We start from the raw sequence: 24,042 nt of genomic DNA, 5'->3' as shown, positions 1-24,042 counted from the left end.
CCACCCGCCTATATAATTATCTATGTAATTCCCAATCTAAAATAACTTCTCTTGCAAAAGTGAGTACCATTATATATATATATATATATATATAGGTGCCATAAGTGTTAAAAGCACAAGTGGAAAGGCAGGGCAAGTGACTCCAGCCTGCACGCAAGGAGGTGGGTGGGAGGTTGGGAAGTCCCCCCCTGCAGTCACCCTGAGGTGTCCCCCAGGCCCCCCTCCTACCTTGTACGAGATGGCAAAGGGCCAAGAGATTTTGCCTCTTTAAAAAGTGCACACATCTAGTGTAATTGCACACTTTGTCATGCCATGTTGTTGGTTTAAGTCACAGATGCTTAGGATTCAGGCTTTGATTTGCCTTTGTGGCCGAGCTGTTTGGAAAAAAAAAACAAAACAAAAAGAAGGCAATTATGAATGGGACAGTGGAATGGGGAGGGATCCCTTATTTTTATTGATTTTCTATTAATTTTTGTGCTTTTTAATAAAAACTTGAAACTGACCTTTTAATCTCTTGGAAAAGGTTTTGGTTTAAAAAAAACACTCTGTCAGTAAAAGACTTGAAAAAAATCAAAGGCTGGAAATTTAGGGCGTTAACTGCACTTTGTTTTTAAAAGGAAAGCAGAAAATTCTGAATACCTTTTACATCACTGAAAACAAATCACTAAGCAGTATAGCTCAGTCAAAACCATTTACAGAAAGATTTTTCAACCCTTCTGTTATTTTAGTATTGCATATCCAGACCTGGGTAACTCGCCATTTCAAATGACTAGCACACATGAAAAGAAAAGACGTGCAGCAAAATAAAAATCTCATTAAATCCCCTTGCAAGGACACTATTTGCATAGGAAACAGTTTTGCGAAAATCACCAGCTGAATTTCTCCACGGGGTTGATTTCCCAGGGATTCGGGCACGGGGAAGGCAGGTCGGCTCCCCGAGGACGAAATAAATAGAGCTGAAATCAGTTTTGTGGCAATCTTCGCACCATTTCCAGGACTCTCTGCCCTGCCCAACAGCAGCGGCCGCCCTGAACTGGCTTTTCACCACCAAGCACTACATCTTCCCATCAAACCACCCGCCTTCACCACGCTCCCATTAGGGTGGCCCCCCCCCCCCCCCCCTCTCTCGCTTTCATAAATTTCACGCCGCTTTTTCCTGCTGGCGCCTTTCCACCTTGGGATTTTTTAATTTTTTTTTTTTTTTTCTCACTCCCTGCTCGCACAGATCTCCTGCCAAACTCTGGCTCCTATCTCCAACAGCCTGGGCTTCCTACCGCCACCGCCGCCGCGGCAAAACGGCAGCGCTCTCGGTGAGGGATGAGAGGAACATCTGGCTTTGAGAGGTGGACGGGGCAGCTATGGCAAAAATAATAACGCCTCAAATTTTTGGCAGTGCTTCACATAAGCATTGCCTGCTGCCAGAGCTGGGCTTTTCTCAAATCTCCTCTCTTCTGATGTGAAATGGGCTGCAGCCTCGCTAAGGATGTCAGTTCTGTAGGAGCAATGGGTTTTGAACGTTGGGACCGCTAGAATTTTGTCTGGGATGTATTTAGGAGGGGTTGTGATGGGACGGGATGGGGAGGGCACAGGCTTGAGCATGAGGGGTTCCATCTAAATGTGAGGAGGAACTTCTTTCGAGGGTGGCAGAGCCCTGGAAGAGGTTGCTCAGGGAGGTGGTGGAGTCTCCTTCTCTGGAGACATTCAAACTCTGCCTGGACATGTTCCTGTGCAACCTGCTCTGGGTGGACCTGCTTGGGCAGGGGGCTGGACTAGATGATCTCCAGAGGTCCCTTCCAACCCCATATCATTCTGTGATTCTCTGTGATTCCGTGGTGGCTCAGGAGCTCAGTGTGCATAAAGCAGTCATGGGGACGGGTCCTTCTTGGTGGTCAAGCTAGTTGTGCTGGGAAAAGCCTTCCTGTGGGCTCCCCCCGAGCAGCCGCACTGGGGCTTGCTCACGCCCAGCTACAGCATCACAGCAGTCCAACCAGCCTTCTAGGGTCAGCACTTCCAGCTCAGGAGGGATGAGGACCAGGACTAAGGTCGGTGAGGAACAGGCAGGAGAGCAATGGGCACCCTGCGGTAGCAATGAGTTTGCTGCAGAGGTAGCCCAGGTGGTGTGGTTACTCCAGCAGCTCTGCAAAGTCACAAAGTACAAGCATCAGCCTCTGGATGGTGTTTCATTAACATCTGCATAGGGCCAAGACAGCGTTTGTTTTGCACTGCTGGGAACTGAGGTGCTCCCCTGATGGCTTCTGGGAGGGTTAGAGGGAAGTGGGGGGAGTGTGAGGGGCAGGGGGAAGGACCTGCAGCCTTTCTGGCTGGGGGGGTTATCAGCACTCAGGTCATCTTGGTCATCTCAGGGAAGTAGACACGCTGCTAACCTGCATCAAGGGCAGATATGGACCATAAATCATCTCATCTTGGATGGCAAGGCTGTGCGTGAAGGGGGAAGTGTTCTTACAGCATCATTTAAATTAAAACCTAGGCTGACATAAGGAAAGATTTGTCAAAACCTCTGCAAGTGCAGGGTTCCGCACCTGGGCCAGAACAAGCCTCGCCATCAGTACAGACCGGGGGGTGAGGTGTTGGAAAGCAGCCCTGAGGAAAGGGACTTGGGGGTGCTGGTGGACGAGAAGCTGGACATGAGCAGGCAGTGGGCAGCTGCAGCCCAGAAGGCCAATCCCATCCTGGGCTGCATCAAAAGATGCGTTGCCAGCAGGTCCAGAGAGGGGATTCTGCCACTTTGCTCTGGTGAGACCTCACCTGGAGTGTTGTGTGCAGGTCTGGAGCGCTCAATATAAGAAGGATATGGACCATGTTGAAGCAGGTCCAGAGGAGGGCCACAAAGATTATCAGGGGGTTGGAGCACCTCTGCTACGAGGACAGGCTGAGGGAGCTGGGGTTGTTCAGCCTGGAGAAGAGGAGGCTCCGGGGAGACCTAATAGCAGCCTTCCAGTACCTGAAGGGGCCTACAGGAAGGCTGGGGAGAGCCTGTTTAGAAAGGCTGTCAATGACAGAACAAGGGGGAATGGCTTTAAACTGGAGAAAAGCAGACTTAGATTAGACATTAGGAATAAGTTCTTCACTGTGAGGGTGGTGGAGCACTGGAACAGGTTGCCCAGGGAGGTGGTTGAGGCCCCTTCCCTGGAGATATTCAAGGAGAGGCTCGACGAGGCCCTGGGCAACCTGGTCTAGTTGGGGGTGTCCCTGCTGATTGCGGGGAGGTCGGACTAGATGGCCTTTGGAGGTCCCTTCCGACCCAGATGATTCTATGATTCTGTGAAAATACCTGCACTTTTCCTCCCAGAAACACTGTTTTTCTCACAGGCAGGAGCACCCTTCAGCAGAGAGCCCTCTTGAGCCCTTCTGAACAGCCCTGGCCGTGGCTGATGGTTTCCCAGCCACAGCTTGACCTCATGACTGTCTAGGAGATCTGAAGCATTTGCAGCTGACCTTCCAAACGAAGGTTTAATTTAGAGCCAGAAGACTCCTTCCTGCTTTTGGCTCCTTTTCTGTGAATCCCCGCTCAGTCTGAAAGCCCAGCTCCCTGCCCAGCAGGCGGGATGGCTGCAGGCAAGTCCACCGGGCGCTTGCATTTGTCCCTCACTGCTGGTGACTCAGAGCCGAGCTGCTCCCCTGCAGCTGTCCCTTGGCCACTGCCACTCAATCGGCCCTTTGTCCTTGGCCTGGGGACAGCAGAGCGAGCCAGGCAGGAGATGGGGACGGACAGAAGAAAAGAGAGGGCGAGAAGCCACGCGTCCAGCCATCAGTGCGAGCTGGCTCTTATTAGCTCTGCTGACACAGGCACAAACATGGTTTTGCCATTATTTTCCTCATCAACCTGGTAGCAGCTAAATCAGTGAAAGCAGAATCACAGAATCTTCTGGGTTGGAAGGGACCTTAAAGATCACCTTGTCCAACCGTCAACCTCACTTTGACAAAAATAGACACCTGCACAACAAACAAGGAGCAACACCCATCACTAAACCAGACCTCCCAGCACTACATCAACCCGTCTTTTGAACACCTCCAGGGATGGTGCCTCAACCACCTCCCTGGGCAGCCCATTCCAATGCCTGATAACCCTTTCAGTGAAAAAATTTTTCCTAATATCCAGCCTGAACCTCCCCTGGTGTAACTTGAGGCCATTTCCTCTTGTCCTGTCGCCTGTGACTTGGGAGAAGAGACCAACCCCCACCTCTCTACACCCTCCTTTCAGGGAGTTGGAGAGAGCAATAAGGTCTCCCCTCAGCCTCCTCTTCTCCAGGCTGAATAACCCCAGCTCCCTCAGCCTCTCCTCATAAGACTTGTGCTCCAGACCCCTCACCAGCTTTGTCGCCCTTCTCTGGACCCGCTCCAGCACCTCGACGTCTTTTTTATGGTAGGGAGCCCAAAACTGGACACAGTACTCAAGGTGGGGACTCACTACACTTTTTTAACAAATCATGCATTCCTACTCACGGTTTGGATTCACGCAGTGGCACAGTTAATGTGGAGGCTTTGGTCATACAGATATACCGAGCACGGTTGGGTTATTTTCTACCTTTGCATATGTCCCATGGCTTCAGCTCCTCTAAATTATGCTGTTACAAATAAGAGGCTGTAAGACTGGCTTCTGGAGCCTTTCACAGCTAAGCTACAAATTATCTCTGCCACCGAGTCTCTCATTGCTTCGCCCGAAAAGGTGTGACAATAAACCACCTTGATGTGCTCATGGTGAACACAGTAAAAATTAATAGATTCGTGTACTTTTAAGAATTAGATCTTATTATTTTTTTCACAGGAAATTTATTTATGCTCACTTTTTGTGTGCATGGTGGGATGTGCAAATCAAAGCTTCTGCGTGCACAATAGCTGCCTGCATTGGGCACGCCACTAAACATTTTGGTCACAGAACGACCGGTTTATGCATAAAATAGCCCAGAGATAGCACATTTCACATAGTAAGGACCATTTATGTTCCCTCAGCAGTCCTTTGGCTGGCATGCTTGAAAATACCAGGCGTCTCAGAATCAATAACACCTCTTGGCACTAAAAAGTCCCCAGCTCAACCAAAACTCCTTTCTTTGATGATCAGTTGGACAACTATAAACTTGTGGGAAATGTTTTGATGTCTTGCCAGGAACAGATAGTTTTTCTTTACTGGCTGATCTCTTTGATATTGTATTGGGATCTCAAGAACTTTTTTCTCTGTGAGGCTTTGAGAAAAATAGGTCCTGTTCTTGGACTCTCACAATATGTCCTGCAGGGATTAAAATAAAACTTGTTTATAATCTATTGCTTCCTGCATTGAAGGGGCTTGAAGAGTCTGCCAGAAAACACTGTACTTGGTTGCTATTGCCACTGTGTTTTTTTACATAGTGATTTCACCTAAGGCCAGGCAACAAAATCAATAGCCATGCTTAATGGCAAATTATCAAGAGAGTTATCTCAGGATTAACTCGTTCCTGCGTACAGGAACTGGTTCTCATTAGCAACATTTAAGACATGCTGTTTGTTGACCAAAAAGAGTATTTTGCTACTCTAATTTTCATGAAGTTCTCACTTTTCCTATATGTGCAAAGCCCAAAAACTAGAACTACTCAATTTTAGAAATCTGAAGTCAACCAGCTGATGGTAGCAGACAGCAAACTTGTTTACAGGCTCAATGGCCTGTTATCTGAAAGGATAACAAGAGCAGTCCAAAGCCATTAGATGAATCAGCAATATGAAATCAACTCTGCTAGAACCAGCAACAAAGAAGCAATTCACAACAGATCAGTGTGGACCGTGGATGTGCCCGGAGGTTTTGAACTTAAATAAATAACAGCAGCTGTAAAATTATTTTTTTTTTATTAAAAATCCTCCATTTTTCCCAACACACCAGCATGTCCACCTTCATTTTTCCCTTTTCTGTGAATGAATGGTCCTGGAATCAATTTTGAATGATGTGAACCATAACCCTTGAAATCCTTAAATGACTGCTCACATCTGTATGACTTCCCTTCACTTGAAAGGGCTAGAAATCCAAATGAATTAATTTGCAGGATGAGCTTGATGCAGAAAAATGTTGTTTACTTCGTCATGTTTTGAACAGTCCATGGTTACCCCCTGCTTTGAAAAAAAGGCAAAAGCCATATGACACCAGAAAAAATTTCAAGACCTTTTAGCAGCTACTGAAATTAACCTGATGAACCCAACTCTTGCCACAGGCAAGGTAAACAAATTGACCCTATGACTTACACATAGCTTTGCTTTGCATGTAACTGGCGTCAGGAGTTTCAACAAGAAAACTGAAGCTCTGTTTGCTCACACAACAGTTCTCTTCAAAAGTGAAGGACAAAATAAAACGGCATAAGTAATCAGTACAGTGAGGGCATTTCTATTTTAATCTACAAATCTGCCTAAGTCACTTTGTCTTTACAGCAGAATTTGTCTGGGCATGGCATTCTTGAGTTTAAGCCTCCAAAGTCTCAAGTGGTGCTTAAGTTTAATTGCACGGTTGTGCCAAGAACAGGGCTGCATTAGGTGATGGGCTTTTCTTTGAGGGCACATCCCACAGACTTGAGCATTGTACTGAGGTATTTTCCAAGGTATTGTTGGATACTTACCTTTTTCCCTGGATCCATCTGCAGAGGAGTAATAAATCACAAAGCTCTGGTTTGACCTGACCTTCCTTCCAGCAGGTACCCAGTTGTTCAAGCTGTTTACCTTCAGACATCTCTCTGTACATGAGCCCCGGGTATGTGATGATTTGGGTGGAGGCCACTTCAGCCCTACCTTGTCACCTTAAGAAGACAATGGTGGGCCTTGCCTAGGAGCTCGCACAGGCTGAGACATGACAGAGCAAAGACACTTGACATAGGTTTTACCAGCTGTGGACACTCCAGTCCTGACTCGTTCTGGACCAGAAGAGCAAGCACAAAACAGTAGGACTGTATCAGCCTGCACCTTGGGTTGATCAGCTGTAGCTCCAGAAGTATGAGAAGCATGCCTTAGACCTTCAGTCCCAGGACACCCCACTGGGACAAGACACCAGTTCAGGTGGGTCTGCCAATGCCTATGAGAATTTGGCCATATCGGAGTTTAAGTTGTCTGGTGTTGGCAAGCAGTCTGCAGTTCTGTAGGCATGGTGACCTGTGGGGCAGCTATTGCTATGGCTTATTGGCAGGATGTGTTGCTAAATTAACAGTAGGAATAAAAGGAACAATGTTTCTGAAGTGTACTGACACAGCTCACAGCACTAGTGTGTCCAACATTTGTCTTTCACCAGCTCACAAAGTATGCATGAAACAGAAAGGACAAAACCGGTTCATGTCTAACCCTAGCCACAGTAGAGATCCACAAACCTTCATAACACAAGGTTCTCTGGTAAACAGTGCGATTTGAGGGTATTCTGGCATTTATTCACTCATGCGAGAGGAGATTTATCTCTCCTCTAAGCTCTAACTGTCTTCATCCATTGCTGGTCTATAACTGTCCTAATTCTTTAAGCCACACCTTGAACTAGAACTTAGGTTCAACTGTGCCCTAAAGAGACCTGTGAATTATACCCATGTAAATGAATAAATGTAGACCACATAAATTGCGACATGGATATAGACACACATCCAGCCAAATGCACTGTCTGCAGCAGGGACCCATCCAAGGGAAGAGGGGAAGACAAGGACGGTTTATTCTTTCCTCTGTTTTCTTTGAGCAGCACAAATCACTGTTGACTACACTCATGAGGTTTTGTGTAAAGCTGTGGTATCATCTTCCCAATCTTTCCTTCCTCCCAAGCATCCAACCCCCAGTAAGCAGGTGCTTCATTCAGAACCAACACCAGTATGTCCACCCCAGATCCCACCACATGGAGAAGAAACTGGGTGGAAAACACCCACGGGGTTACCCTGGGCATCAACAGGACCTTTCCTCAGGGCTGTAATGGTGAGAAAGCAGAGGTGGGCTGCTCTCCATGCTCACTCCCATGAGCACAGAGGGCACTGAGTCCTTCCAGAGATGGCGACGAACCCCCACTTCCATCCCAGGCTCCGCAACCCAACCGCAACCTCCTATAGCTATTTTTCCTCACACAAGCATTCTCATTTTTCTGCTGCTTGTGTTCTTGTTGTGCTCTTCCCGTTGGTTTTCCATTATTAATGTCCCTCAGTTACGCTGGTAATAGCTAGGTTCCTTCACTGCAGACGTATTTTTCTCCTCTCCCCAGAGGGTTTGTGGGCACGGCCAGGCGGGGAGCGAAGGAGGGAGAAGTGCAGCCTTCATAAATCAGGAGGCTGAATGGGCTTTTCCCAAGGTAAAGGCAGTGCCTCAGTTGCTGTTTCATGTTAAATTGGTATTTTAGGCGGTGATATATATATAGGGGTTTGTTTCATGCGCCAGAGCTACCCTCAGGAATGAATCTTCCCATTGTATATAAAGCCAAGCTAACAGCTGAGAAGAGAGGGCTTTTTAAAAAATGCATTTCATCATAGAATGTTTACATTTGCTTTACATTGTTACAGACTTACTGGCTATTTGGAAGCTGAGACTTTTTAATAGTTCTGCTTTTCTTCTTTTTCTTGAAAGCTAAAGGGATCCTGTCAGATTTGAGAGGCCCGGGAATTGACCTATTGTCTCTATTTGCCAAGTCTGTGTAAGTCCTTGCCCAGGACATTTTCATAATTCATAAATGACTGCCTCAGTAAGGTTGTTTTAAAAGGAAAAAAGAAACAAAAAAAAAAAAAAAAAAAAGGAAAAAAGAAACCAAAAAAAAAAAGTGGCAGGAGCTCAACACCCGGTGATACCAAACACGTGGAGCTCAGTAGAGGGGTGAGCAGCCCCTTGGTGAGAAACCACTGCACAGCTATAAGGCGATGAGTAACCCCACCACGGCCATGCTTTGGCAGTCAGAAGCCATGAGTCAGCTCCCCCCCCCTCCCACCGCTTCCAAATTATATGGGGGAGGCTGGCTTAAGAGTCCTTAGGCTTTAAAAATAATAGTAGGTGGTGGGGTTTTTCCTCTTCTGCCCACCTTTCTGATGTTTGGACCCTTGACTCTACGTTCCGCTCGTGTTTTCCCATTTCTCTCACCGGCCCCGTGGTCCAGTGCAAACTTACATCATTTTTTAACTGTGAGCTGAGGTTCTCATCTAATCACTTCACTCCAGGATCTGGGGCTCAACGAACAATAAATATCACAAGGCTGGCACTGAGCTCTGAGAGCTCGCGCCGGCGATTGCTGCAATAACAAACTTGGATGTTTACGCAATGTAGAAAATAGACACAGTGAGAAAACAGGCTTCGGCTTCAAGATATAAATCTTCCCCGTTGTGAGAAATAGCTTCAGAGAGCTGTTTGTTTTAATTAATAGTTGCAGAATGGTGAATAATTGGGATAAAATAACCGGCCCAAACCTTCACCTAAATCCTAGTAGAAAAAAAAAAAACAAAAAAACCAACCCAGACATTACAGACTTCTTTTAAGATATGAAATTTCCAGCTAGTTTGTGGCTAAACATTTTCAAGTAAGAACTTATAGCTAGACTCCAGAACCCAGTTTTAAAGAAGAAAGTGTCCTGATTTTAAATTTGGACGTTCATTTAAGTTTCTATATATAGATTTAGGAAATCTAACTTAAGACTTCATTTCTAAAAAATATACCTTTGCCTCTTCCATAAATATATTTTTATATTCACATATATATGTAGTGAGAGAGATATATGCATCCCTAAAATTCCTGGCTTCAGGCCTTGACTTGGCAGTGAAAAGACTCTGTGAGGAGGTTTATGAAAAATAAATCTCCGCATTCCTCTAGCACCTTTCACCTGAGTATCTCAAAGCAGTTTATATCGAGAAAGAATTATGCCATATTAGGGAAATATTTTTAGCCCTGCTCAACCCTGGAAGAAACTGCAGGATGGAGCGGTCCGGTGGCTTGTCCCAGGTCCTCGTGGTGTATGCAGCAGGTTTTCTGACCTGACCCAAGGCAGGGAGTGCTCTCTGTCTCCTCCGTCCTCTTGCTGCTCTTCTCCCCGTCACCACATGCCCCCCTCGCTGCCGAAATCTGGCAGGGCAGCCCTGGGGGGGGCTGCTGATCCCGCTGCTGCCCCCCAGCACCTCTGTTTCCCCCCTCATTTCTCACACCCCCTCATTCTGGGAAAATGCAGCCCTGACCCCAAAGAGTTTACAGGGTAAAGAGACACGATTTTATATGTGGGTGAGAGAGACGCTAAGAACAAGCAGTTGTCTTGCCAACACCCCCCAATCACTTTGCTTACGTGTTTTGTATCTTTCCCTCATTCTTTATCTATTCTGTTTATTTATATTATAAACTCTTCAGGCCGGGATCGTGCCTCCTTCTTCTGCCTTTACAACACCTACCACAGCGCGGCCCCGAAGCCGGTTGGAGCCCTGCTCTGCTACCACAGTACAAACAATAATAAATAAAACCAGGGCTGTGAAGAGATTATAATTAGAGCTGTGCAAAACTCAGCAGTTTTGGTTTGCATCGGTTCCTTCCCTGCTGAGTCTACATTGTGTTTTGGATTTGTATGCAAAAAACCCAAAGCAAAGCTCCCAAAGTGCCAAGTGTGGCTGGGTCTGGGCTCAAAATCCTGCACAGACCAGGGTGTTTTTAACGGTTCCTCCTTGAAATTATAAATCTGCCAAGGCTCAATCCAGGTTTACTGAAAGGTTCTTGAACCTTTGCAGATTTTGGGGGCCCGCCAAGTTTTCGGTTTCATTACAAAAGTCTCTCTCAGCTCTGCTTAAAATACTAATTGCCACACCACGCTGCCCTGTGGCTAACGAGAGGATTTAATCTTCCCCGACTGCCCATGCAGATCCGCTTATGAGCGCCACGGCTGGCTCTGAAACCCTATTTCAGATTGCCCCGTTGGCTGGTGGTGTCCAACTGCTGCGGGTAAACAGAACCGCATCCGAAATCCCCGACCAAGGCTTTCACTTTGCCCAGGACGTAACACCACAACTGCCTTCAGCTCAGTAATCCCTCGCCTTGCTCCCCCGAGTCCTCAGGAGAGGCCATCAGGAGGGAAAGAGTGAGGGGGAGGCCGGGGGTTGGCACGGCGTTTTGGCTGGCAGCAGGGATGGGTAAGCCTTCCCTGATACCTCCGCCGCCCCGAAGGGCTGGGGAGAGAGGTGAAGGGCACCAGCCAAATAAATGCATCACGACATCACGGAATCACAGAACTGTTGGAGTTGAAAGGGACCTTCTAGAGATCATCCAGTCCAACCCCCCTGCCAAAGCAGGGCTGCCCCGAGCACATCAATCAGGAGCATCCAGGCAGCGGCCTGAAGATCTCCAGATCAGGGGACTCCACACCCTCCCTGGGCAGCCTCTGCCAGGGCTCTGCCACCCTCACCCCAAAGAAGTTTTTCCTCAGATTGGAGTGGAACTTCCCATGGTCCAGCTTGTGCCCGTTGCCCCTCGTCCTGTCACTGGGAACCACTGAAAAGAGTCCGGCCCCATCCTCCTTCAACCTTCCTTTAGGAACTTGTAAACATAGATAAGGTCTCCCCTCAGCTTTCTCTTCTTGAGGCTGAAGAGTCCCAACTCTTTGAGCCTTTCCTCAGCAAGGAGATGCTCCAATCCCTCCATCATCTTTGTTGCCCTACGCTGGACTCTCTCCAGCAGTTCCCTGTCTCTCTGGAACTGGGGAGCCCAGAACTGGACGCAGGATTCCAGTTGTGGCCTCCCCAGTGCAGAGCAGAGGGGGAGAATGACCTCCCTCCACCTCCTGGCCACACTCTTCCCTAGGCAGCCCAGGATCCCATTGGCCTCTTGGCCACAAGGGCACACTGCTGGCTCATGGAGAGTTTACTGTCCACCAGGCCCCCCAGATCCTTCTCCCCAGAAGTGCTTTCCAGCAAGTCCACACCTAACCCCATTGTACAAAAATATTTTGAGTCAAGCCATTGCCACTCCCTGCCTATGATAAAGAGAAGTAGGTGGGTAGTGCAACGCATGTCAGCTGCTCTGGCCGGGAGACGGGAGGTGCAGACATCTCCCCCCATCACCGGGAGAGAAGGGAGTACCAAAACGAAGCTGCCCATTACAGGGCTCAGCACAATGTCAACTATGGCCTGGTGCCCCTACCAGAGCATCCAACATCTCAGGGATTAAAGACCTCCTGGCAGGAGGCTTGCAGATCCACCAGACTTCTCCCTAAGGTCCCTGGCTCCTGGGGCTCCCCGTGCTGTCTGTCTGTGCAAGACCATGTTGCACGTTGCGCGTATGCCAAGTCACAAGTGTTTGAACTAGAGCTAGCAGGAGCTCTTACATTGAAACGCTTCTTCCCTGGCACAAATTTGCAGGATCTGCTGCAGCAAATGATATTGGTTTCCGTGAACATTTTAGGAACAATAAGTATAAACAAGGGAAGATTTGAATGCAGCTATTTCAGTGTTTTTTAAAAGTTTTAAAAATGAAAAGTTGTGGGGGCGTGTATTTCCCAGTGATTTTGTCTTCTGCAAAGTATTAGCAAATAACAAAGGAAAAAAAATTAGATTTCTTGGCAAAGAAGTTATTTGCTTTTAGCCAGGTTTGGCATGCTCTGGGGGTCTGGAGGAATTTTTTAAAATTTTGAATCTCTTTGCAGGATAGAAAATCCACTTCCTTATTAACAGTAATTAAAACATTAGCTCAAATTCCTAGGAAAAAGCAGTTGTGTGCCTTACAATGGGTATTTCAGCTGACTATACTAGAGGTAAGGGAAAGCAGGGTGAAGAAGCCTAGATTTTTTGGCGAGTTACACAGCGCTTCAGCTGGAGCCCAGAACATAGAATCATAGAATCATAGAATCATTCAGGTTGGAAGAGACCCTTGGGATCATCGAGTCCAACCACCTCCCCTACTCTACAAAGTTCTCCCCTACACCATGTCCCTCAGCACTGTATCTAAACGGCCCTTAAACACAGCCAGGGATGGGGACTCAACCCCCTCCCTGGGCAACCTGTTTCATGACATGAAACATTTCAACATGACCCTGGTTCACTTAGGTACTTGCACTTTTTCCCTCTGTTCCTGTGTAACCTGCAAGAATTAAGAGTCATTTAAGCACGGAGGAGGCATCCACAGCCCTGGGCTCCAGGGTGGAGGCAGATCTCCTACACAAGTAGCTTTTGCTGTGCTGCACAGCTCTTCTGGGCTTGCTCCTGAGTCCAGCCAAGGCTGGACCATGGACCTCTATAGCACAGGGAGGGCAGGAGGGTGCAGCTGGAGCAGGCAGGGCCATGCCTTTCAGCAGCAGTAGGGCTTAAGCAGGCGCTTTCATCCTGGTTTCAGGGCTGGGCAGGCAGGGAAGGAAGCCAAGCACGGTGGTCAGGCCACCAGAGCCTCATCGTCATGGATTCATGGCAATGGTCATCTTTGGTTTACACCATTCTGGTGCAGAGCGACAAGCACCTTGTCACAGCAGGGTTTTTAGCACGCATTAAAGCACGAAAGCGAAAGCTTTCTGAAGTATTAATTAGCAAAAAGATAGATATCTTGTTTTCCCTCTGACAGATAACTGGCTGCATATGGAGTTAAACAAGCTTGCTCTGAAGGGGCAAGAAACACCGCAGAACAACAAATAACCCAGGTGTTTTTAAATACGTACTAAACATATTATAGATTATATGGATTTAGTAGATCAAAGTCATAGTTCCTGGTGAGTGAAAGCAATAAAAGAGTAAGTAGATATGAAACTAAGCGATTCTATCTGTGGGGTTCTCATTCTCAACAGGTACCTATTTTATTAATGAATTTTAACTTATTGACCTGAAAAAAAATCTGCTTCCCCCCACAGCAGAAAGTTGTGTAAAAACCTCCACGGCTTCCCAGTTCTACCTCTAGAACGTCAAAAAAGCCGGTAACCCAAAATCTTAATTAAACTGCAGCACCAGTCTAAGTTATTTTACTAAATGCTGGGACAGTGAAATCTCACCAGGCCATTCTCATATTGCTGAACCTCAGTGTTCATGTTAATACATGTCCCTTTTTATTGCTGTGCTTCTTCTCTGCAATGATATATGAAAAAGAAGAGACATGCAAGAGAAAAATTATTGTTTCTGCAAGCAAGTGCTATAATATTCTTCTCCCCAGCAGTACTCTCTGCAGTATAAGGCTGTAAGAGTGATAGCGGGTATAACCAGCTTTTTTTTTCCATGCAACAGAAAGCTGAAGCAGGTTTTTGCTGACTTAGCATATGCCTCACGAGGAAGAAATCTATCTGGCAATTATGGCTTTGCGTCTCCCGCCCTGTCTCCTGTTGTTTGTGTAAGACACCGGTACTTCTGCCACAGGCTTCTTCATACAGCTGTCCTGTCAATGCCAGCTTTCATAGGTAATCCATCTTGCTCAGCAGAGTTCAAATAAGACACCTCCCTTTCTTTACTTTAATTAATGCTTTATTCCAGCCTCCCCTGGGGACGTAGCCATGCTGATTTTTCAAAATTCTCTGTTACTTTTTGAGCACAAAAGAAATGGAAAATGTCCACCATTGAGGTTCTGGATTTGGAAAACCTGCTTTAATCTGTCTTCTATTCTCAATCAGTGTTTTAAATGCCCGTGGATATCTCTTTAGCTACAGAACATATTATGCAATAAATTGTCTGGCTTGGGAAGGAGAAAGAAAGATAAATCCAGTCAAATTCATTCTTCCTGCACTCTCTTCTCATGTTCTGCATTTACAGTTACTGCAGCTATAGCCAGTTGACGCACTGATTTATGCTGTCACACCCCAGGTATTGCCCAGACCCTTCCAGGTGCTGAGCAATCTCTGCTCAAGTCATGAACTGTTTCTTGCTGCGTAGTTGCTTTTCCTGCACAGTTTGTGCCTGTGGCTTTTGCTGATATGGGATAGAATGCTATGGCTTGGTATGACTGAGCAGACAGACAGACACCCTCAACATCAGGTCACTGCGGCTGCAAAACCGGACCAGACAGTCCAGAGTCCACCCACTCACCATGACTTTTTCAAAAATTCATTAAAAATACGTGTGTGGCAGTGCTGTTCATCAGGCCTGGCATATACAAGCAAGCTAGTAAAATCCATCAAACGACAGATAAGACAGACAGCCTGAAACCAAAGGGTTCAGCGAAGCACATTTGAATCAGCAAGAATCAAGAACTGCTACACCCTCAGTCAGCACTGCCTGATAATGTTTGACTTGCTTTGGGTTTCTGTGTTTTAATAAGCCAAGTGTGGTGTTTTGTAATCCTCGTGGTTTAAATACACAACACCACACCGTGCTTCTGCAACTTCTTCCTCAAACTGCATTGCCTGCGTTAAGCAAGGCTTGCGGCATCCCTCAGAGGGTGTGGGAGTTTCAGGGAACTTGTTTCATAAAGGTGACCCTAGAGACTTGTCCCATGTGGAGCAGGGAGGAAATAAGGGCAGAAATTTTCATTCATCCTCTTCAGCAGCACGTTGTACAAAGGTACAGTTTTCACTTCCCCAGACCCTGATGAGTTAGCTCCCATCAGGCTTGCTTCACTGAAATGGGGCCCATCAAAATGAGTGTCCAGGCACTGGTTCCCCTGGAACAACAGCAGGCGTGTTGTAGGCTTGATCTCCTGACATCAGCACAAACCTGCACACAGACCAGCCCTTAGTTTTGCTACGGGATTTGGCTAAAAGCATATGACAATTCTTTTGTAGAGCTGAGAATAGCGGCCTCCCAGTGACACCCTCTGATCCCTAGACAATCATCCTATTGCTTCCTGATTATTATTTAGTTCCTGGCATGAACACCATGCCAGCCTTGCTCTGCCATGTCCATTTCAATCCTTGAAGAGCCAATGGTAGGAAAGCCAAAGGAGCACTCTCTTCTCTCTTCCTGGCCTCTTCCAACAGGGATTGATCTTCTTTTTTCCATTACAGTTTTCTTCCTTCCTACAGTCAACATTCAGTTCATATTTTAGATTACTTTTCTAATTTCTAATGCCTTCTTTTTTTTTGTACCAAGACTCAAACCTACCCAATTTCATGTGATTTCATGTCAGAAACTTAAGAAACGGAAGTTTGTTTGATCCATGTGGTTAACATATATTGATGAGGCTCATCCAGAAAGTGACTTGTCCTCAATGCAAGAAGGCTGTGGTGGGGAGTAGGCTGGAGCTTGGGTTTGTGAAGTCCTGGTCTAGTCCTACCTGAACTGCCTGGAACTTTTCTAGTACCTACATGTCTTGCTATCTAGATCGCCATCACCATAATGCCTGTGCTCCTCCCAATAATAACACTCCCTCTCTCCCGCTCTCTTTGCCTTTCTTGCCAACCTATAAGAAAAGATGGACTGATAATTTGAAGTAAAGCTTTGTGTGTGTGTGTGTGTTGATGGAGGGAAGTCGTCTATCAATACTTGTGATAAGATATAGAAATGTTATCTTGTCATACACAGTCCATCAGCTGTGTTAGCTAGATGTTAGCTTGGCTAGATGCTGGGTCCAGCTAGATGCTGGGTCAGGAGACCTGGATTAAAGGAATTTGGCCACTAATTTCAGTATCAGTAAGTAACTGACAAAATAAGCCAGCTGCCCCACGGTGCAGAGCATCCTCCCCATTACAGGAACTGGTCAAGCCCATCTAGCCATGAGGCTGGTGGGGTCAGATTTTGTTCTCATGGAGGAGATTTAATAGAGCTCAAAAAAATAAAAGTATAGGCAAAACAATCAGAGCGCAGAAGACTTGATACCATCTCTTCAAAGGTTTAGGTGAGGCACAAATACTGAGTTCATCACACCCATCTAAAATGATGAGCTTATCACATCCATCTAGTGAAAGGTCACTTCTTTCTCAGGGCTGCATTTTCTTTTTCTTGCTTCTCTCTGTCCGCTATTGTTTAGAGATTTAAAAATTAAATTAATCAGCATCTTGGAGCATAAGTTCCATGGTTACTTTATTGTGAAATTAAGGTGTGACTCATAGTAACTGCATATCCACCTTTGAGGCTGGACTAGCTTTGGGTTGGTTTTTTTTTGTGTGTGTGTGTGTGTGTTGTTTCTTTCCACGCTGGTTTTGCAGCAGGACTCGTAGCCACACAATATAATGAGCTGAGAAATGGCAGTGCGTCATCCAGGGTGGGGCTGAAGAGCGATGTCGCAAAGAGAGATGATGGCAAGATTACAGGGAGGATCTGAGCAGGATCTGGAGGAGGGTGAAGAATGAAACGTCCTGCAACAACAAAAAAAAATAACAATTTTCCGTATGTAAATCGAGAGCGAGAGAGTTCTGCAAAGCCTGATTTACCTACCAGGGGAAAATCAGGGGGAAAAACCCGAACGTTTTCAAGGTCTGGCTGCAAAGAGACACACAGGTGCATGTGTGTGTAGCTAAAATGAGACAAAGTCCCTCGGCAGCTACAGCACACCCGACAGCCGAGTGCCGCTGCTTAATGGTGGCTACCTTTGTGTCCACTCAAAGAGTGGCACCACTTGAATTTCTTTAGCCAGAAACGAGTACTTCTGGGAGCAGTAGAAATTATGCTGCCTGGTTTCCTGTGGCTCTGTATTTTGTGGTTGATTATCTGAGGCTAATAAGGGGCAAGAGCTGAATAAAGCTTTTCCTGTGGTCAGGGCATCCTGTGTGGATTCTCTGGGGTCTAATAATACAGTTCACCTTCCTCTTCTGCCCTTCCTTCAATGAGGCACTAATTTGGATGTCTGTCTTCTGCACAAGTGCCAGACTTCCAGAAATATGTCCAAACTTTTTATCTGTAAGGGCTCTGTCTCTCTGGCAAATGTGTCTGAAGCTGGCCAGCTTACTCCAACATATACACAGATACATCATCAGCTAAACCTCATTTACTTAGGAAGACAGAATTCATTAAAAAAAAAAATAAAAATCACACCTTCCCCGAAGCAGTAACACTGCTAACATAATTTCTGTGCTGACCAGACCTGCTTTAGAAACCCAGGGCTGTGCTCTCGAGAGTTGCTTAGCGATTAAGCAAATGGCATCTTACACCAGAAGCAGCAACCACAGACACAGGTCTTACTGCAAAGGTTCATCAGTGCAACTCTGGCATAGGAAATATAAAAATATAATGCTCACCAAAAGGGTACCGACGGGAAATACCCCAGGAACAAAGTGCAGAGGGATAGACCTTTGTGTTTTCATTTAAACAGGAAAGGTAGATGGAAACCAAAACAAATGAAGCTATACTTAAAATAAAGATTACTATGTTCTAGGCCACCAAAGGTTATAACACCTGACCTAAGAGTGGGTGGGGATGTTTGGGATAAAGGAAGGGAGGCCTGGAAAATCGTGGACTTATCTAGATAAGTTTCATGGAATGAAAATAAACAACTGATATCTGCTAAGGGGCACACGGAATAAGTCAAACAAGACAGTCTGGTGGTTTAAGTATTTTTTGGTGCTCCTGGATAGTTGGGTCTGCCAGAACAACAGGCTGTCATGGAAGTGCACTTTGTGTAGCTTCTACTCATGTACCTGCTTACCTGTCCTTTGAGGTTAGTGGCAAAAGCTCCTGCTGACTGAAGCTGGTCTTTCTAGGCTATTTGCACCCTCAGCAGAACAAAGTGAGGAGCTGCACGGCTCGATGTTGGGACAGGGAGCACTGGCAGTTGGCTAAGAGACTTTGACATACCACAGAGAGATATTTCCCTGTGTACGTGCCACCCGGCAACCTTGCTTTGGGATACAGCATGGCTTTTAGGAATCAGGCCAATTCAGAAAAAGGAAAAAAAAAAAATGCTTCAGTGGCTTCAGCATTTTACCTCGGTGAAATTTCTCTAACAGGGGACAAGCCAGGTGAGAGAGAGGCAGTTTCGTATGCAGTGCTGTGTGAAAAGATTTCCCTTCCCCGAATCAGCAGTCTCTGGACAGCAATAAATCCACCCAGGGACATGCTAAAAAATAAAGTGATTCCTAAAACAAACAATTCAGACTTCGAACCGCACGATAGGCAATTAGTATGTTTGAATAATTGGGTGTAACTGTAGGCAGAGAGAAGCTACAAGACCAGATGTGCATATAACGCTAAACATGGGCTTTACAGGATCTAATCAAATCAGTCCACCATCTGGCATGAAAAGAAAAATTGTGTGACACACCTGGTCAGCATGAGAAAATGGCACGAATTTCTGGATAACAAGCTTAAGCTAAATCAGTATGTTACGCGAGTCAGAAATGGAAGCATCCATAAAATGGATTGCACTAGTTCAACTAAATCGTATCTGATTTTACTAAATTAGTACCACCTTCTTCTATGAACTGGACCTTAGGTCCCTAGGCTGTGACCTATCACAGCTAACAAGCTGGGAATATTCAGAAATAAGCACATGCAGGTAGAATAGCTCATGGCATACAAAGGTTCACATGGGTTCTTCTCTCCATACAAAATAAATCCTACCCATCAGACGACTCATTTCCAAGCAGTTGGTGTTAGAGCCCTCAAATCAGGTGTTTCTAAGTTAGAGCTGCAGCAAGTGGATCCCATTTCATGTTAGCTACCTCGGGATCCAGGAGCTGCAGCAAAGCCTGGAAATAGAGGAAATGGTAGGGTCTTGGGGGGCACGCCTAGGTGGTGGCAAGTCTGTGAGCCCAAGGGTGTTGAGTGGTCTGAGCTGGGGATCATAGTGGTTTGGAATCCCTGTGGTGGGATGTTGTGTTTGCATGCACTGGGGCAGCTGGCCGTGGCAGCTCTGGCCCCAGATGTGGTTCACCTTGCGGGGGCAGCTGCAATGTATCACATAATACCTCGCAAACACCCTTGGAATGACATTGCTTGCCTCTTGTGGCCCACGGAGCTTTGGTCACTCTTGGTTGTCCATGCTTAAGTCTGCAGCTTGTTGTAGGATGAGGGCTGCATGTTGGGGAGCAGAAGACTGTGGGTCTTGTGGGGCTTCCAGAACCAAAACGCCCTGCTGTGATAGCTGGGGAAGGGGCTCAAAAACGCGATGGCTCTTCCAGTCCTCCATCCCTGCCGGGCTGCCCTGTGGGCACGGCGCCATAGTTTTGCCCACTTGAGTGAGGCAAACAGGAAGCCGAAGTCAATCCAGCTTAACCAAAAGCAGAACTTGCTGTTGCTCCATGACGTTTTGATTGGTAACACAAACTGGGCTGTTTTCTCTGCCCTCCCACCACCACTTGGTGCTGGTACCAGCAGCCCAGACGTGGCGAAGGCAACTGCAGGAAGGCTGCACGGCTCAGCCATTTCCATCAGTTCCTGTAGGGCTGCTGCAGGCAGGGAGAGGGCAGAGCCTCAGGGAGGTGACAGCAACTTTATTTGATTTATAGAGCTTAGCTTTTGATACAGAGCTCCACCCACTCAGCAGCACACGAGCGTGTTTGTGGGTTTACAGATTTACTTCAGTGCTCCAGCAGACCATCTTCCCCTTTCTGCTACTCCTCTGGAAACAGTTCAAGTCAGTCTGTTGTGCACATAATTGATACTGGCTTTTCCAGCCCCCAGAAATCATATTAAATAGATAGGCACAACCTTGGGGGGAGGGATTTTTCCAGCTTCATGTGAGAGGGTTTGGGAGAGACCATGTGGCTACTCCAACCGAGTTTTCCACACATGCATTTTGTTTATCGCCTGCGTGTGCAAAACATGTCAGGAAAAAAGCTCTTGGGGGAACCAGGAATCTGTCCAGCATGTGGCAAATCCCCAGCATAATCCAGCCCTCCTTCTCCATGCTGCTGCCGTGCCTCGCATCCCCTTCTCCACAAGGTGTTTCTAGAGCAGGAGCCCAGCAGGGTAAAACGGGGTATTAAGATAAAGGGTCGAGGCACCAGCTTGCACAAACAGAGGTTTAAAAGCAACCTCAAATTGCATGTAGGTGTCGAACCCCAACGGGGTTGGTGCTCAAGGCGAGGAGCGGGGACACCCCACATCCCGTGGGTTGACTGACCCAGCTCCCCTTCAGAGCTCGCCGTGACTCACTGGAGCTGCTTGGAAGGCATTTTCTTTGTCTACCAGCCCTGCATGTCACCACGCAGTCCAGCCCCTTTTCACGGCGGGGATGTTAAAATGAATATCCATTTCAACACTCCTTCAGCTCACCTCATAGCCCCAATAACAACAGCGTAATATTTTAAACTGCTTCTGCAAGTCTCCTTTCTACGGAGCAGTTGAAAGGATATAAAAGCATTTTAACAATTTTATAGATCGTCCCCGGAGAGCTTTTGTGATGTGGGAGAACAGGAGTTTTGTTGCCATTTGCCCGTGGACAGCTGCCAAACTCACCTGTCTCCACCGAGACCCGTGAGGGGCATATCACATCTCTCTGGAAACCCTGCAGCCAGCCCCGGATGGCTTCTCACTTTACTCAGCCGAAAAACACGTTGCACAATTTAACCCTTTGCCTGCACGCTGGCCTGGGTGTGTTACTCAAAAACCAGCGGCTCATCCCATTTGGGACTGAGGAAAGTAATAGCTGCTAGGTGGTTTGGGAGAAACCTAAACCCCGGACTTCCTTGTGAAAAGCCTTCACCCATGTGAGGAGTCCTGTAACCCTGCAAGTCATCCTACGGACTTCAGTCAAGCCTTGAAGTGTCCACAGCTCTCCTTCTGTCACTCCTTAATCCCAGTTAACCAGCCTCCAAATTTGACCCCTTTTTAATGGGCTCTGATTCGACAGGGTACTTAAGAATTTGTCTTTCTGGCTAAAGTTTTACCAGCCTAGCTGCATGTTCAAAGGAAGTCATATTTTAGAGCATCTGAAGCCAGAAAGCGGTGGCTTGATCCTGTCTATAAAATAAAAAGCTAAGGATAGGAAGAGATCTGCCACTGACCACATCTTCTTACGGGTCGCTTCATTTTGCAGAATCCTGCTTCTCAAAAATGACCAATAAAACCCTCCCATCTGTATGGTTAACCCAGGAGAACTGAGCAGCTTTCTTTGTTAACGTTCAGGAAATATTTGCAGATCCTTGTGTGGAAGGTGTGACAGGAGCATAGTGTAATCTGCTCCCCTATGGATAAATTTCTCTTTTTTCCTTCCTACAAATGGATATTTACATTCTCCACCCTCCTCCTCTCCTGGAAAGAAAAGTGCATAAAATTATCCCCCATCACATTCTTTCACTAAGTTGGCAAAATACAGAGAAAGACGGCAAGTTTAAATGATACGGAATATGCAGGCATAGCTTATCTAAAATCAAGTGTGCAGATCAAAATCAACAAAGCCTCACAAAAGAAAGCCCCAGAAGATCTTTCATCTGCCTGATCCCATTTCCCTGCCTACACCTCTTTTTACCCTACTGTAGTGTATTAGTTCTGCTTTAGTTTCTGCTCTGCGCAACGTTTCTGCCTAAGAAAGATTCTGTTGAGTCATTACCAGCATCAGCGAAACAGGCTTTTCAAGAATGGAGGAGAAAATAAAGGCTGTGGTTTTTAAATTAATTCCATGCTGCTTAACCCTTAAACCACTAGTGTCTTCCAGACTTCCATCCAATCTAATGCTGAGCAGAATAATGTAGCTGTTGTGCCTGTGATGGGAACACCGTCGGTGCTTCTCTTGATGATCACACCAGGGAGACAGACCTGCCACAGCAGCATCGACCACCCTCTCCCAGCAGCTCATTAGATGTGGGAAAATGCAGATATGCCACTGGCAGCGTGGGGTCAGGCTGGCCAGGGTCCCTACACCTCAACCAAAGAGCATCAATATCTATTTGAGTTGCTGTTCGTCGGCGACCCACCCCAAGCCAGGTTTGGCACCAACTGCCCTGCACTCGGTGGGTGACTGCAGTGAGCAGCCCCCGTCCTCCCATGCCCACACACCTTGCCCTGGCCACCCTGGCCACTGCTCAGGCAGTGCCAGCCATGCACCTGAAAGCACTCGGGCAGAAATCGTGCTGATGGGGAATGCTATCCAACCCATACCCTAAATACTCCCACCCTGCTGCTTGAAATCACTGCCAGGGAGAGGAACTTTTCTACTAGCAGATAGTAGTTGTGAAAATAGAAATGAAAAAGAGACAAGCACGTCTCTCCCTTTATGAAATAGGAGAGATACTCCACTCCTCCTTTCCCCAGCAGGTTGTATATAGAGGAGAACAGTGGTTGCCAGAATGATATAACTTGAATAAGCTCCTGGTACCTTGAGGTTTGAGGGGCCCCCGGGGGAGCAGACACTCGGAGTGAGAAAAAGCAGAGGAGGGGAAAGCGGATAAGGTGATTTTCTTTGCCTTGGTTTTTAAAGCAATCTCAGCCTGCTAAACTTTCAGTCCATGGTGCCAATGGCTATTTCCAAAGTTATCTTTGCACAGAAAAAGGCTGGAATCCTTCTCTCTCTCTTATTCTCTCTGTCTCTGTTTTTAATGAAAGCTCAGTTTAGATCTGATATCACTTTAAAAGCTTTGCTATCAAAGTTTATTAGACCCACTGGGACAGATCACGGAACTCAGAGGCTCTGAGTTTCACAGCAGATAACTGTAAAGTGAACCATCCAATGTTCTTCAAAATGCTCGTTTTTCTTGGGCTCATCTGTTACACAAAGCTGCACTGTGTTCAAGCATCCTTAGAAGCAGTCCTGGTTGCTTACGGGATTCTGGCCACAGGTTTGCCTTTAGAGCAAACCAGAGTGGTCAGCAGCCCCCAGCCCATCCCACTGGCTGGCACTAAGGTGAGTGGGACATCATTTGCAGGGAAGCCCTACCAGCACAGCAAGATAAGGCCTGTTTGAGGCTCCTCAATAAGGGCCAGGATTACAAAAAGCGGTAGGAAGTATGAGAGCAGTGTCCCTTTAAAAAAAATCCAGATTAGCCTTTCCCTGCTTAAAAATATATAATAATAACTAGGAAAGACTCCTCTGCCTAGGGACTACGCCTGAGAAATTTCAGCTGGAAGGCAACGAAATGAGAGGAGGGATTAGCATGTCAAGCTTCCTATAGAACGGTTGCTCCTTTTTTTTAATAAAGTCATTGGTATTATTATGTGGTTTTTAGTAGGCTATCCTAACAATGCATGGGAATAAACACCATATCTGGTAGGATCTCTGACTGTAACATGTATCACAGAGGCATCTATTTACAGTGTGAAGGGAGGGGAGCTGTTTCGTTTCCCAAGACAGTAATGGAAAGCATGATGTCCTACCACTGAGGGTGGT

At 46.6% G+C, this 24,042-nt stretch overlaps 1 protein-coding gene across 4 annotated transcripts in view; it reads left to right on the top strand.

Moving 5' to 3' along the window:
* The window catches only part of LOC106898163 (potassium voltage-gated channel subfamily KQT member 1-like), a 534,664-nt gene that overhangs the window by 508,543 nt on the left and 2,079 nt on the right, over window positions 1-24,042 (top strand). The gene's annotated exons all lie outside the window — the stretch shown is intronic.

This window comes from Calidris pugnax, unplaced genomic scaffold, assembly GCF_001431845.1.
Source record: "Calidris pugnax isolate Ruff unplaced genomic scaffold, ASM143184v1 scaffold298, whole genome shotgun sequence".
NCBI lineage: Eukaryota > Metazoa > Chordata > Aves > Charadriiformes > Scolopacidae > Calidris > Calidris pugnax.
This window is presented reverse-complemented; position numbering and strand designations above follow the sequence as displayed.